The sequence below is a fragment of the Rutidosis leptorrhynchoides genome, chromosome 6, assembly GCF_046630445.1.
Source record: "Rutidosis leptorrhynchoides isolate AG116_Rl617_1_P2 chromosome 6, CSIRO_AGI_Rlap_v1, whole genome shotgun sequence".
In the NCBI taxonomy this organism is placed as follows: domain Eukaryota; kingdom Viridiplantae; phylum Streptophyta; class Magnoliopsida; order Asterales; family Asteraceae; genus Rutidosis; species Rutidosis leptorrhynchoides.
The window spans coordinates 343,485,252-343,499,881 of record NC_092338.1 but is presented as its reverse complement, the minus strand read 5'-3'; the positions used below and the strand labels follow the sequence as shown (position 1 = coordinate 343,499,881).

Genomic DNA, 14,630 nt, shown 5'->3' with positions numbered 1-14,630 from the left:
TTCATAATATATCCAACCATAAATGACTTAATAATATTCTTGATGAACTCAACGACTCGAATGCAACGTCTTTTGAAATATGTCATGAATGACTCCAAGTATATCCCTAGAATGAGCAAATGCACAGCGGAAGATTTCTTTCAAACCTGAGAATAAACATGCTTTAAAGTGTCAACCAAAAGGTTGGTGAGTTCATAGGTTTATCATAAGCAGTAAAATTTATCATTTTGATACACCACAAGATTTAAATACAGTACACCTACCTCGTGTACAAAACCATTTTTCATAATGCTTAGCAGAGTAGGTTCGTATCCTTTTCTCCCCCGTAGGTTGCCTCGCGATTTTTAAATAACCGTACACATATCTCGTGCACAAAAATAATACACATAACCTGTGTATAAAAATCATTCTCTCGATACATAACATTCAATTTGATTTCATTGCTCAACATGGTAACCGACCTTAACATATAATGCGCATCAATAATATCCCTAAAACAAAACATCTCCTCTGTATAATAAATAAACTTCGAAGTACTAAACACCACGCCCACTAGCTCTTCCATCTAGTGAACATTCTGGGTGGGGGTGTTAAACCCGGTAGCTACCTTTAGGATTCGCGTGAATTAGGGCCATACCCGATTCTAATTCTTAGGTTTCAAGCAATAATAATCAGCAGAAAATATTCACAACAATTAGTGGCAATTATCACGTCCAACTAATTCAATAACAATTCACATAACTTCTTTCTGCATAATAATTCATTAAAGGAATGTTTTGCTTGTGTCTATCTCGTCAAACGTTTATAAAAGCATTTCATGTATTCTCAGTTAAAAATATATTTCAAAAGCATTTAATAAAGCAGTTGTAAAAATAGCGCATGTATTCTCAGTCCCAAAAATGTAAAGAGTAAAAGGGAATCAAATGAACTCACTATCCAATATTTTGTAGTAAAAATATTCATACGACGATACTGAACAATGCAGGGTTGACCTCGAATTCACGAACCTATATCAAGTATATATATTAACACATATAATCACATAATTCCTTCTATATAATATTTATGTATATTAATTGTTGTAGTTATATAAATATATATCCTTTATTTATGTTTTATATCTTCAGTTATATTTTATATATGGTTATTTTGTAAAATAATCAATATTCATACATATAGTTATATTAATATATATATATATATATATATATATATATATATATATATATATATATATATATATATATATATATATATATATATATATATATATATATATATATATTTGTAATTGGTATTATATCAAAAATCAATAATTTGTTATAAAAACAATACTATTAATAATAATAATAATAATGATTCTAGTAATAAGAAAAATGATAATAATAATAATAATAATAATAATAATAATAATAATAATAATAATAATAATAATAATAATAATAATAATGATAATAATTTTAATAATAATACTAATACTATCATTTAATAATAATAATAATAGTTATATGTTAATATTGAAAATAATGATTTTAGTAATCTTAATGATAATAATAAGAATAATAATAATAATAATAATAATAATAATAATAATAATAATAATAATAATAATAATAATAATAATAATAATAATAATAATAATAATAATAATAATAATAATAATAATAATAATAAGTAAACTACCTCAAAGAAGTAGCCCTTAAAAAAAATGCCCAAGTCCGGGTTTGAATCCGCGACCTCCCGCTAACCCGATAACATCCTTAACCATGTACTCCGATTCTATTTTTCTGTTGTAATTCGTGATTTGTTAACATTTAACCTGTTAATATGTTCAAGCCCAACAGGAAAAAGAATATCGGCCTAAAATAACTCGGCCCATCTAAAAATACCGACCCAATAATAGGCAGTCCATTAACGGCCCAAATTGATAATCTATATCAATTAAAGAAGCCCAAAAGGAAATTTTCGTGGCCTACTTTGATGAATCTTAACCGAAAATAATATAGCAGCTAATCACTAAATCAATCTAGGATTTTATTTCCACATACAGACCCCACCATTATTGTCATAATCTCCATTAAGATTACGATCAATCATACAACATTATTTATAATTATCTTCATGTTATCATTATTAACTTAACATCATCCATTATCATTTTTATAATCTCATCACCTAAACCCTTATCATCATTCATATCATCATGAAATCCTTATTCGTTATTGTAATTGCTATTCATTATCATCGACCCCCCATACATGCTGAATAACAATCGAGCAGGAAGAAAAGGGAGAGCAGTAACCCAGCGGCCCAACATAATAAAGTAGAAGCCCAACATAATTACTTGGATCACGGCCTTAAATAAGTTTAAATAGCCCAACACATAGTATAAAGGCCTACGTATCAGTTAACATTGGATTGAGGGTTTTGGTTTCTCTTCTCCTTCTTCCTTTTTACCAACCGGCACAGACAAGTTAGGCATATACTCCGTATTAAATTGGATCGTGATTTGTGGGGTTAAATGGTTGTCGGCTGGGTTAAAGAAAAAATAACGCATGTGTCTAAGGAAAGTTAAAGACTTTGTGGGGTTTATGAACCATTTGCAGAAGATATAAATCAATAATAGTAACAGTAAATAATACCCAACTTATTTCGGTTATGGCTCCACAATTCTTCCATCATCTTTACACGTCATTCCTCATCATGCAATACTTTATAAAAATCAAGTGGGTTACTTGATTTAGTGGAATTTCTTGATTTAGTGGTTGTTGGTCAAAAAGAGAGAGAGAAAAAACGCATGTCAATTCCTTTTTCATTTTAATACTCACCAAGTGGTTGTCACTCTTGTACTTGTCGGCCAAATAACTACACAAGAAGCATAATTGGAACACTCTCTGTAATATATAATATTATCAAGTTGCTAATGCCTCACTAATATTTAAGGCTGTGCTCGGTTATGCTTGGTTTGCGAGAAAAACATAGATATGTAGCAGCAATTAACGAGCATCAAAGAAGTAGCAGGTAAGGCTTGTTTAGCCTGGTCCATTTGATAGAAAACAGAATAGAAGGTAGGTGTAGCAGCGAGCAGTAGTAGGTTGATCATGGCGGTTCGATACCAACAGCAACAACATGAGTTTGCAGGTGGTTTAGTAATTCGAATTAGAGGCAGAAAAGTGGTTCTAACAGATGGGTTAAATGTGATGTTATAAGGTGGTCTCTGTTTGTATGATAAATATGTAAGTAGTGTCGTGTTTTGGTGATATTGGTGTCGTTGTAGGGATTCTATGGTGGTGGTCTCTTGTTGAAGAAAGAAATTGTATATTAGCCAAGGTGATCGATGTCGTTTATATTAGGTGATGGTTTTATGGTGATGATGAGTGGTTCTCGGACAATAAGAAGGAAGCAGAGAAAGATTTAAAAGGGTACAAGGGCGGTGAGTTGTTTATGTGTTTTTCTATTTTTGATTTCAATTGCATTGTGAATATAGAATTATATATAGATAGTAATCGAATATTTGATGCAGTAAACTTGAATGTTTGTATTGTAAATTGATTTGGACGTATAACAAAACGCAGACAGGGTTATTCAAACAAGAAGAAAAAAACAAGAAAAATAAGTCAGATAGTGATGGCTAACAGAATCGTACGATTTCTACTAACAGCTTGATTTAATCAGGTTGTTTGTATTGAGATGTTCATCTGGACGGGTAAGAAGTTGGAGACAGGAAGGACGAGTAAAAAAAATATCAAGAAAGTTGATGTAGATGCCTATCTGAATTCGATTCTTCATCTGTTGAATATCTAGTAATCTTTGTTTCTTACTGAATTATTATATCTAATTTTTGTTTCTCTCAGATTTTTATTGTGTGTCTATGATTCAATTCGTAACCAATTCAGAGACAGAAAACAAAAATCCATACAGTTTGATGGTAATGTGAAACTGATTGGTAACAGATTTTGGATTTACTCTTGTGATTAAGCACTGATTTGTACGATTTATTTGGATAGAAGGACAAATCACTACAGCTTTGAAAAGGATATGAAACAGATTACGATTCCTCATCTGCTTATATATATATAATTATAATTAATATTAAAGAATAATAATGATATAATAATAATAATACATATTAATATTAATATTAAAAATACTAATAATAATAGAATTAATAGTAGTAATAATATCTAAATAACACTAGGAACAATAAAATTAATGATAAAAGTATTAAAAGTATAGATATTAATAAATTTAAATAAAAATGAAATTTTTTAGTAATAACAATAATATTAATTAAAATAATAATTGATATCATAATTTTACTATTAATTATAATAATGATATTAATAATAATATGATAATACCATAACAAATTAAATGTATCAACTTCATATTTATATATTGTATGTTATAATAATATTAATAATACAAATAATAATATTAATATTAATAATAATGATAAGAACAATAACAATAACATAAAAATTATATTTTTAACTTGTAATTACATTTAATATATTAATATTACAATTATATAACAATTATTTAATATTTATAAATTTTATATATAATACAAATAATTTTTAATATAAATCATATAGATACTTATATATATTTATTTTTTAATAGTACTTAATTATTTCATTTATCATTTTACACCTTTAATTCCAATTTAATAAAGTGTATTTTATTAACTCAAAACATTATATATATATATATATATACCCTTATATTTATTTTGATATATATATATATATATATATATATATATATATATATATACACATTTATTTACACACAATTGTTCGTGAATCATCGGGCATCGTCAAAGATTAACTGAATCCATATAAACAGTTCAAAAATTTTGAGACTCAACATTACAGACTTTGCTTATCGTATCGAAATCATATAAAGATTAGGTTTAAATTTGGTCAGAAATTTTCGGGTCGTCACACGGTGCCGGGTAAGATCCTTGTCGGGATGCTTGTTTGTTTTGAGACGGATCTTTATGCGTATCATTAAGTGGACCTCCGGTCAATAAGTAGGAGAAAAGTTTTTTAAAAAATAAGATCAAATTAAAAATAAAATTGAGACGCCATGAAAATGGTAAATTCAAATTTCTATGGGTTTTAAATCTTGCCTGAAATTTAATTTAGGCTCTAAGAGTCAGTCAAGTCATCAATAAATCGACGCTTGCTGTTGACTCAATAACTGGAGCCAACTATAATAGTATAATAGTACATATAAATAGGTAAAACTTAGAGTTAAATTTAATTTTTACATCGACATTCTGACATATTTTGGATAAAGATATATAGCATTAAATTTCGGCTCCCGATGAAGTTAAATTTAATTTTTGATTCTATTTGTTTCACGTCTTCTGTTTGGATTAGTAGTAGAAGAAATTCTGATGTAAATTGAAACATATGACTATTGAAGCCATTATAATATGTGGTCTTTCACTAGCTCCTTTTTAGGGGGGGGGGGGGTGGTGGGAGGGTTTGAGTTTAATATTTAATAAAAATTGAGTTGTTCAAAAAAAAAAGTACTTAAAGTTGGTTCATGAATAGTTTTAGATCCACTCAATATAGGGATTAAAAATTGGGCCAATCTAAAGATACATACGTTTCACTGTTAGAGATTAACATATGAGAATTCATACACAATATATGTCGTTGGTCTAGTATGTGTCCAATTGCGTGGATGTCTCTAAACTTTTTTTTTTACTTGGTAGGTCATCGTGGTTCGCACGAGTTACGTGGTTGGTCTTTGACACCGACGATCATTAAAAATCTTGTTAAATCAAATCACGTGCCTTTTTTTTTTTTGGCGAAGAACGTAATATTATGAATAAAGAAAAATAGACCCAATGATCTAGGCCGTTACAAGAGTTGTTACATTGACAGATATTAATCTGTTTGACGATACCACAAGTGTTCAAACGTGAACTATGACCGTGAAAATTACCCTATTACAATAACATTAGTACAACAACAATGACCAGATGTTGCTGCTTCGTGAAGTAACCGCCGCCTAGACCACCGAATCATGAAAAAAGTCCTCACCTGAACTGAAGTCAGCAACAACGAACAACAATCCACGAGCCCACCCACCAAACCGCATTAACCCCAAACAAATAACACCGAACCCAAATCGCTCGCCGGGCAACCCAAGAACACCCACCCCGAAACCGCATCAACCAGAAACCCAAATCATAACCCCGTTGGCCAGCACAACCAAGCAAACCCAAACAGCAAACAACTCGGAAACCCTAACCTGTCAAAACCCTACCATACGGATGATCGGGCACCAACCGAGAATATTACTCCAGGAGATCAATCTTTTGGCGCTTAACAACCCTAAAGTCACTAAGGCGACAACAACACCGGACCATTCCGAACCGAATCCGGCGACGAGGAAGATGGAACGAGCGGGATCAGACCCAACGAAACCGCCAAGGGACAAACGAACATAAGGCCCACAAAATCGAACAACCTCACACAAAACCCAAACCAACTAGCTGAACGACCGACCAACACGCCAGACTCCAGCGAGAGTCAATCAACGATGCAGACCCAATGAGGTGAAATGAGGGTGAAGCAAAACTGTCATTTTGTAAAAAAAATAAGGAAAAAAAAGAAGAGAGTGGTGGTGAACCAGAGAAAGTTCACTGGTACGACCACCAAGAAGAAACCCACAGCGGTCGGAAAAAATGGCGACAGTGAAAAAAAAAACCTTACCACACATCCACAGACCTCTAAAGGAGGTCGTCGCCTATAGAGAAGGAAGGTAAAGACTGTCGCCGACATAGAAGAGCACAACCAAACCCTAACCCGCCGAAATCACAACGACCAATGATCTCAGTAGCACCTCCGGCGAGCAGAATGCACGTGAGAACCCTCACAGCACTCGCCGCCTGCTGCCATAGGTAACCGGAAAACACCATCGAAACGGAAGTTGCCGGAGAAGAGCGAAAGAAGCGTGGATCTGAACCGGGAAGGAGAGGAAAGCATTAAAAAAGCAAGAAAGTAAACGCCTGACCTCCGGTGAGCTGCCGGAGGCCGTAACGGCGGCGGAAAAAAATTAGGGTCTGCAAAAGTGAAAAAGAAAATGGCAGGAGAAATATATATAAGAGAGAGGAAAGTAGAACCTTAAATTAGTGAGTTACCTTGTAAGTAGTAGTCTTTGGAGAGAAATTAATGGAAGGGTAAAGAAGAAAATGATAAAACAAAGTAAAGAAAATCTTACCGGAAAAATCAAAGAAATTAGCCGGAAGAAAATAGATCTGAGAAAAAGAGATGCGCACGGTAACCAATAGAGAGAGAAATTTAATTTATCACAAAAGTATGTCTAATCACGTGCCTTGCATGTGAGTTTATTTTTCGTTTTTTTACTCTTTTTATATCCTGTTGCATTAAGCACTCAAACATCAAATTTATCATCTTTTCAACACTTCTTAATACTGGTAGATCTATTCATCGATCATCTTATTTTAACACTTTTTGACACTAGCAGATATATTCATTGATCATAGTATCATACATAGATATTCATTAATCATAAATAAATATTCATTCATTTTCATCACTAATTATCATTAAACATTTCAATTTTGTATAAACGATTGAGATCGAAATGGAGACACATCTAGTATATGCAGAAAATGAAAATTAATAGTATCACTCAAAATTCAGTATTTCAAACTTACAAGAACATAATCACCCTAACCATGTACATCATGACCAGTGCTTTCAACAATCCTATTAACTACACCACCACCTCCATACTTTCAAAATCAACCTAATCCAATATCTACACTAATCAACAAAGGTTTTAAATAAATCATTTTCCTCATATGATATCAACTCCTCAAAAAGTTAACTCAAAAAAGAAAAAAAAGAAAAAACAAAAAAACCTAAAAGAAAACCAGAATTTAACCCATTTTGCAAGTAAACTTAATAACCATGACCTTGAACACGTAATCAATAACAATGAAGTCTCAAATTTGAAATTGGGAGTCGGGCAATTAGCATGTAATAGGATTTAAGGAAATTTATTAACGAATGTTAAAATCGAGGACCAACCACGTAACTTGTGTAAGTCAAGGTGACCAATCAAGTTTCAAGTCAAATAATGTTTAGAAACATCAACACAATATGACACAAATCTTGGGGACTATCGTTGTAATATTGTCTAATTCATATATATCTATACATCTATATCTATCTATACATCTTAATAAATCAAGGGAATAAATTCAATGTAACATCTCCTCATTAAACATTGACATGACAATGTCTACTTTTAATTGGTTTATAGTATGAAGGGCTATTGACATGGAGTTATTGCAAAATTTGCTATTCGGAGATTAATCGATCGGGACTTTGAAAAGATTAATTGGCAATTCAGAGATTGATCGGAGATTAATCGGATTGTACTGTATATATCTACATATTAAATTTTAAAAATTATATGTGTAAATATAGAAAAAACCATAAATATAAAAATAAACTTTAACATAATTATTTAAAGTGTTCATTTTGCTCCAAAATTATAAATTTATAGTTTAAATTCATGTTAAAATGTTAATCATTTTTTACTTTGACCGATTTTGGTTACTAAATTCAGTATTATTGACCCATCAATTGACGTTAACCGTTTAACTAAACGAACTTTTGTAAATCGTAACAGATTTCTCTTAAAAATGATTAATCGGAGATTATTCAGCGAGTAATCGGGTTTTTTACTAACACTTGTTACGGTTACGGGTGTACAAAATTCACATTCAATAACCTTGAATCCACAGTTACCTCACGCCATTTCAAACGCACGAAACAGTGTATCCAGACATAACTCTGCTACAAATCCTAATTCATCAATTGTTTCGTTCTTGAATTGATTCATTATGTTTACGATACTTCTTTGAATTGCAATCCATCAATTGAAGCGGAATTACGGTATGTTTTCTTCATCATATAGTTTGTGTTTGATTTCAATCATCAATCAATACGATATCTGTGAAATCGTTCAAATCTTCATAACCTAATTTTTTTCATTATATGCAGAATATAAAAATTAAACCTTGCAAACCGTCTAACCGGGTATATAGTTCTCATTGGACGATTCAATTGGACACATTTGGTTAATTTTCATGTTCTCTCAATTTCTTAATGCTTATTCAAATTTATAATCTAATTACCTGTAATTTTGATGCAGATCTTCGTTATGTTGTAGGGATAGAAATTGAGTTTGTTCAACTTTTTTAGTTATAAGTAGTTGTTATTTTGTTTCAATTTCATTTTTTCTCAATTTCTTATTACTTATTTAAATCTATATTATATGCGTAACCTTTTTGGCTTGTGGTATTCTGAATTTTTTTGATAATAATGGTGTTTGTTTAACTTTTAGTTACTGAATAAAATAAAGTCAAGAATCTCAAACTGCATAATGTTGATGACCAAAATCATTTGAGGTAACTGTTAAGGCTTACTTAAAACTCTTTAATTGTATGCTTTTTTACAGTTATAATTTTGCAACATATGGAATGTGGAAATATAAATAAGAGTGTACATGCATTGAAATCATTCACAACTCATTGTCTCTTTTACTCATGTAACTCACTTTATTGCGTATAGGTAGCCAAATGGGCGGGTCAGGTGGGTGTAAAGATATATCATATATGTATAGTCAACTTTGTCCAGTTTTATAGTTGCATTTATGTTGATTTTTGTATCTTTTATATCAGTGGTAGCAGAGGAACTTGTAACGAAGATGACGGATCAACTTAATTGTGATAATGGTATGAATGGTGATCGTTTGTCTTTTATCAATCAATCGATTGGTCTGATTTTGGTTGTATCGTTTGTCAATCAAAAGATTGTCTCCACAAATTTGTTGTTCTTTTCTTACAGAAAATTGTGCATGACTGTTGACTAGATGATTCATAGATGTTTCATCGATGAATTTTGATGATAATTCATAGATGTTTCATCCAATTATTGTATTCATAATACAAATATGAAATATATTCTAATTTGATCAGGTATGTCATTTTCACAAATTGTATAATGGCAGTTAATGAGCTATGATTCACACACAAACAATATGATGGCTGTCAGGTTTCAATGTGATGGAAAATGGATGTATTCAGGTTATGAAGATGGAACTGTTAAGATTTTGGATTTATGGTCAGTCAACATTCATGTTATTTTGGTAAAATATACATGGTTTCGAATATTGATCTCCGGTATTTGAAATGTGGAACAGGGCGCCAGGTTGTTAGCGAGATCACGAAAGTCGTGCTTCTGTTAACATAATTGTTTTGCATCCCAATCAGGTGTTTGTTTTTTCTTGAGTAATAATAAAATCTACTTTTAGCTCAGATGATTTTTGTTATACTTGTAACTTTTATATTGTGAAATGTCTGTGTTAGTGCAAGCCATTGAACTAAATAATTTAATATAGCCGTAACTACAACTTAGTTCTTTGTTTTGACTAATGTTAGACCATCAGTTATGCTCGGGTTTGTTATTTAGGTTACTAAACCAACCCAAACCATCATCATGGATTGATATTGTGTTGATTCGTTGGTTTACCTAAATAGTAATATGAAAATTGTAACAAAAAAGTAATTTAAATTTAAAAGACACGTAATAACACTATTGCTATTATTATGTCTATTTTTTTTTTTGTTTTTATTATTTAGAATATCATAGTCACTTTTAGATTACACATCCAAGAACCACCTAAGACATAAAAAAATCCAAATTTTTTAGATCACGAAATCGGATCAGATTTGATTGTTTAGTCTCTGTTTGAAGGGTTTGGTGGTTAGGACTTAATTGTTACCAAACTGAACCAATTGCATACTAATGTTAAATTGTTGTTGGCTTTGCAGACGGAGCTTATATCTGGAGATCAAAATGGGAATATACGTGTATGTGATTTGACTGCAAACTCTTGCAGCTGCGAGCTGGTACACGATGATTTTTGTACCTATATTCTTTTAAAATATATATATTCACTAATTCAGGTGCCAGCGCTGCGAGCATGTTATGTTTGTGTGCCCATTTTAGTCAATTGTAGAGGTGGCACTTTCAACCCATTAATAAAAACGGGCCAGTTTTGGTCAAATTTAAAAACTTTGTTGTAAATGTAACCCATCAAGCAGGTCAAACTGATTGTAAGTTGCATAAGTTGTTATGTAATCTGTTAAATCGATTTAATAAAACCTGGCCCGATCATTTTGACGCAGATAAAAGTTACCTATTTCGGCATGTTTATTAACCCATCTATAGTCTATAAAGCCTACTGATCACTGTATGATGTGTTACAGACCATGACAAACTTCGAGCCACTTCACAAGCTACAGGCTCATGTAAGTGGAATTCTTAAATGTCTCCTTTCACCCGAGTTTTGTGAGCCTCAACGGTTAGATCTCTCAAATCTTTTGTGGTGTTACCTGAATGATATCATAGAGTTTTTAGTGTCTGTTGTTTCATGTAATAAGTAGTCACAATCTATAGATGCTTATGCTATAAACACGTTACTATTTTGTGGTGTTACCTAAATGATTTTTGTTTTCTATATATGAGGGTTTTGATGTAAATCTATATATTGAATGCAACTCTCGTAAGACTTTGGATAACTAGGACTTATATTCACGGTAATTTGTTAGATGCGTGTTGATTTATTTTGTTTATCAATTAGTGTAACGACCTAGCCCGAGGCCTTCAGGACGTGAGGTGATCCATAGGTCCCAACAACATTCGTACATCGGTTAGTCAGCTCAGCTGACTCTCGTGATGTGATTATCCATATCTTCAACCAGAGTGCGGTAATTGTAAAGTTAAATACCTGAGAATACATGCATAAAAGACGGTTAACGTAACGTTGGTGAGTTCAGAGGTTTTAGTTGCACAAGTAAAACGATTTGAACACAAGGATTCAAAGTTTAAATCAGTTTGTGATCTGTCGTGAAAATAGTTTTAAAAGGTTTCACAGATCACACATAAGTTGACGGTAAAATGAATCACAAGTTCTCAAGTTCGTAAATAGTTTCATGATTTACTAGTTTTAAAATTTATAATAGCCTGAACCTAAGTAGGATCATAAGATCACAAGTTTTGAAATAGCTTACCAGTAACATGGATCACAAGAATTCAAGTTCATAAATAGTTTGACCATAACACAATTAACAAGATCTCAAATTTATAAATTATTTCACGTTTCACAAAATTTCAAGTTTATAAGCAGTTCTACGGATAATAAGTTTTCACAGCTATCAAACAGTACTGTGGACCACAAGATTTTATAAAATAACAACAGTTCATGTTTGAAGCTAGTTTCCAAACGGTTATCAAGTTTGTTTAAAAACAGTTTAACATATATTCCATATACAAGAGCTCCCAATATTGAACTTAACCAATTGGATACATAAGTATCCCTACCCGAAAAGTTTAGTCACTCATAATCCAAAAGTGACCCATAACGAAGGCTGAGCATCCGACTAGTTTAACCACTAAGTCCGGATGTGGATGTCAATCCCAAATAGATCTATCCCCATTATTCGCGTTTACCATAATCCAGTAATTAACAATATTAGAATCTGGATTTGAGTGGATTATAAATATTACTCCATAGAATATAGTTTAGTTACTCATGTCCACAGCGTAAAACATAAGAGAAACATAATTCTCATTGCAAGATACAAAGTGTTTAAAAGGAATCACAAACTTCACTTATATCAAGCATGTAGTAAAAAAAATAAACATGTTTTGATAGCAAAAAGCATGTAATAAAACATCAAGCATGATTCTCAGCCCAAAAATATTGAAAAGGAGAACTATGAAACTCACTTTGCAATAAACAAGTGTTCGTGTTGTCAGTTGCGGTGTCAAAGCTAACTGATGAAATTCGAGACATTGTACCTAAGTCAATTGGTTTAGGTCAGAGACTATATTATATTAAATGTAGTGTTTGATTAAGTTTATGATCTGATTTGGTAAGTTTTACGTATTCGTTTCAGTTTTTGGTTTCGTTTAGTACTTAGTTTTCTAACTTAGTATTTCTAGATTTTTTTACTTCGAACCATCACTTTGACCCTATTGTTTCTCCCAAAATACACATCCATTTAGGATAAGATTACCACCTCCGAAAAGGTTTTTGTGTCTTGTTTCCAACCATGTAAGGTTCCATCTCAGATTCAAAATAAAAGTTGGTCAAAAGTTCATCCTCTTGCAGGTGTGCAAAACTGTCTAGATTTACACTATAAGCTTCCATGCTAGCTTAAAAATAGTAAAACACAATTATTTGACTTAAGATTTTTACAGAAAGTTTAGAAGATGTAAATAAACATATGTAAAAAAGAATTCATCTCCAGGTCTTCATTAACCTAGTTTTTATAGGAGGTGTTCTAGACCATTATTAGACTACAACAATTTCATACGTCAACTTGGGATTGCCATTTATCCATGATTACTACATGGTTTTAAGTGGTTCAAATTGTGATTTACTCCTATATGTGTGCCATTTAAAGAATAAAAGCTTATATTTCTAGAACCTTTTTAGTTTTTGATTTTTACTTAATCCTTTAGACCTTGGTCAGATCTGCCCAAAATCTGACATGTAGTGAGAAAATAAAATTGAAAAATACCTTTATCTTTGAGAAAATTCATGAAAACTTTACATAGAGTCAAGAACATATATATGAACATGGATTAAAATTATAAAGTCTAGATTCAAATTCTAAGTTAGTTTTAAGTCGTGAACATAAAAAGGCTGATTTAGACAGATTCATGTTTATGAAGTTTCTATGTGTTTTAGTTACTTCTTCTTGGTTTTAAGTGTTCAAATTTTTAAGATAACTCTTGTTAGTGTTATATATATATATATATATATATATATATATATATATATATATATAGCCACAACTTTACAAGATCATGGCTAGCCATATGAACATCCTTGTGTTTAAAACACTAGTCCTAGCATTTCCACCAAGTTTGATCTTGTTAGAGGGCTTTGTAAAAGAAAATGATGATAAGAGTAGTTAGATTTTTATACCTAGATGATGATGAATGATGTATGAAGATGAAGAAGGTTGTTGAAGATGGATGAAGATGATACTTGAAGATTTAGAGAGAAGTGTAAGGAACAAGTTTGGTAATGGTAAGAATGGTGGTGATGGATGGCGTGAATCAAGAAGAAAAGGGAGAGGAAAGTTGGTCAAAAAGTCCATGCAATTATTAAATGAGATGATGTGATCTTTTTACATGCAATTAAGTTATGCTAATGACATGCGTGTGATCTTAATCTTCATTAAGGTTAACTAATGGTAACTAGTTTTCTTAATCATGAGTTTAGGAGTTAATTGTTGCTAGTTTGTTTAAATTTTGCAAGTATCATTTTAATTTACATGTTCATGTATCATTTTGATCTTAAAAGATGTATTTTAAATGTTACTTGACAATATAGTATTTCATTTACTATAGTAAGGTACTTAAAATATTTATTTACATACTTATACAAATATATAAATTACATATATAAGTGTTAAATATTTTATCGTAGTCAAGGTATGGATTCGAGTTTAAGTGAAAGTACGTTTTCATAAATACTTATGAAAATTTAAA

General features: G+C 31.2%; 1 long non-coding RNA gene across 2 annotated transcripts; it reads left to right on the top strand.

Moving 5' to 3' along the window:
* The first annotated feature begins 8,763 nt into the window (after window positions 1-8,763).
* On the top strand, window positions 8,764-11,615 carry LOC139853587 (uncharacterized). 2 transcript variants are annotated; one of them, XR_011761369.1, is made up of 9 exons: window positions 8,764-8,954; window positions 9,063-9,098; window positions 9,214-9,469; window positions 9,743-9,796; window positions 9,909-10,039; window positions 10,116-10,184; window positions 10,264-10,333; window positions 10,895-10,972; window positions 11,333-11,615. It is a non-coding gene; the product is annotated as an uncharacterized lncRNA (long non-coding RNA). The 2 variants fall into 2 exon arrangements; XR_011761368.1 differs by having other exon boundaries at window positions 9,063-9,469.
* Window positions 11,616-14,630: the final 3,015 nt, after the last annotated feature.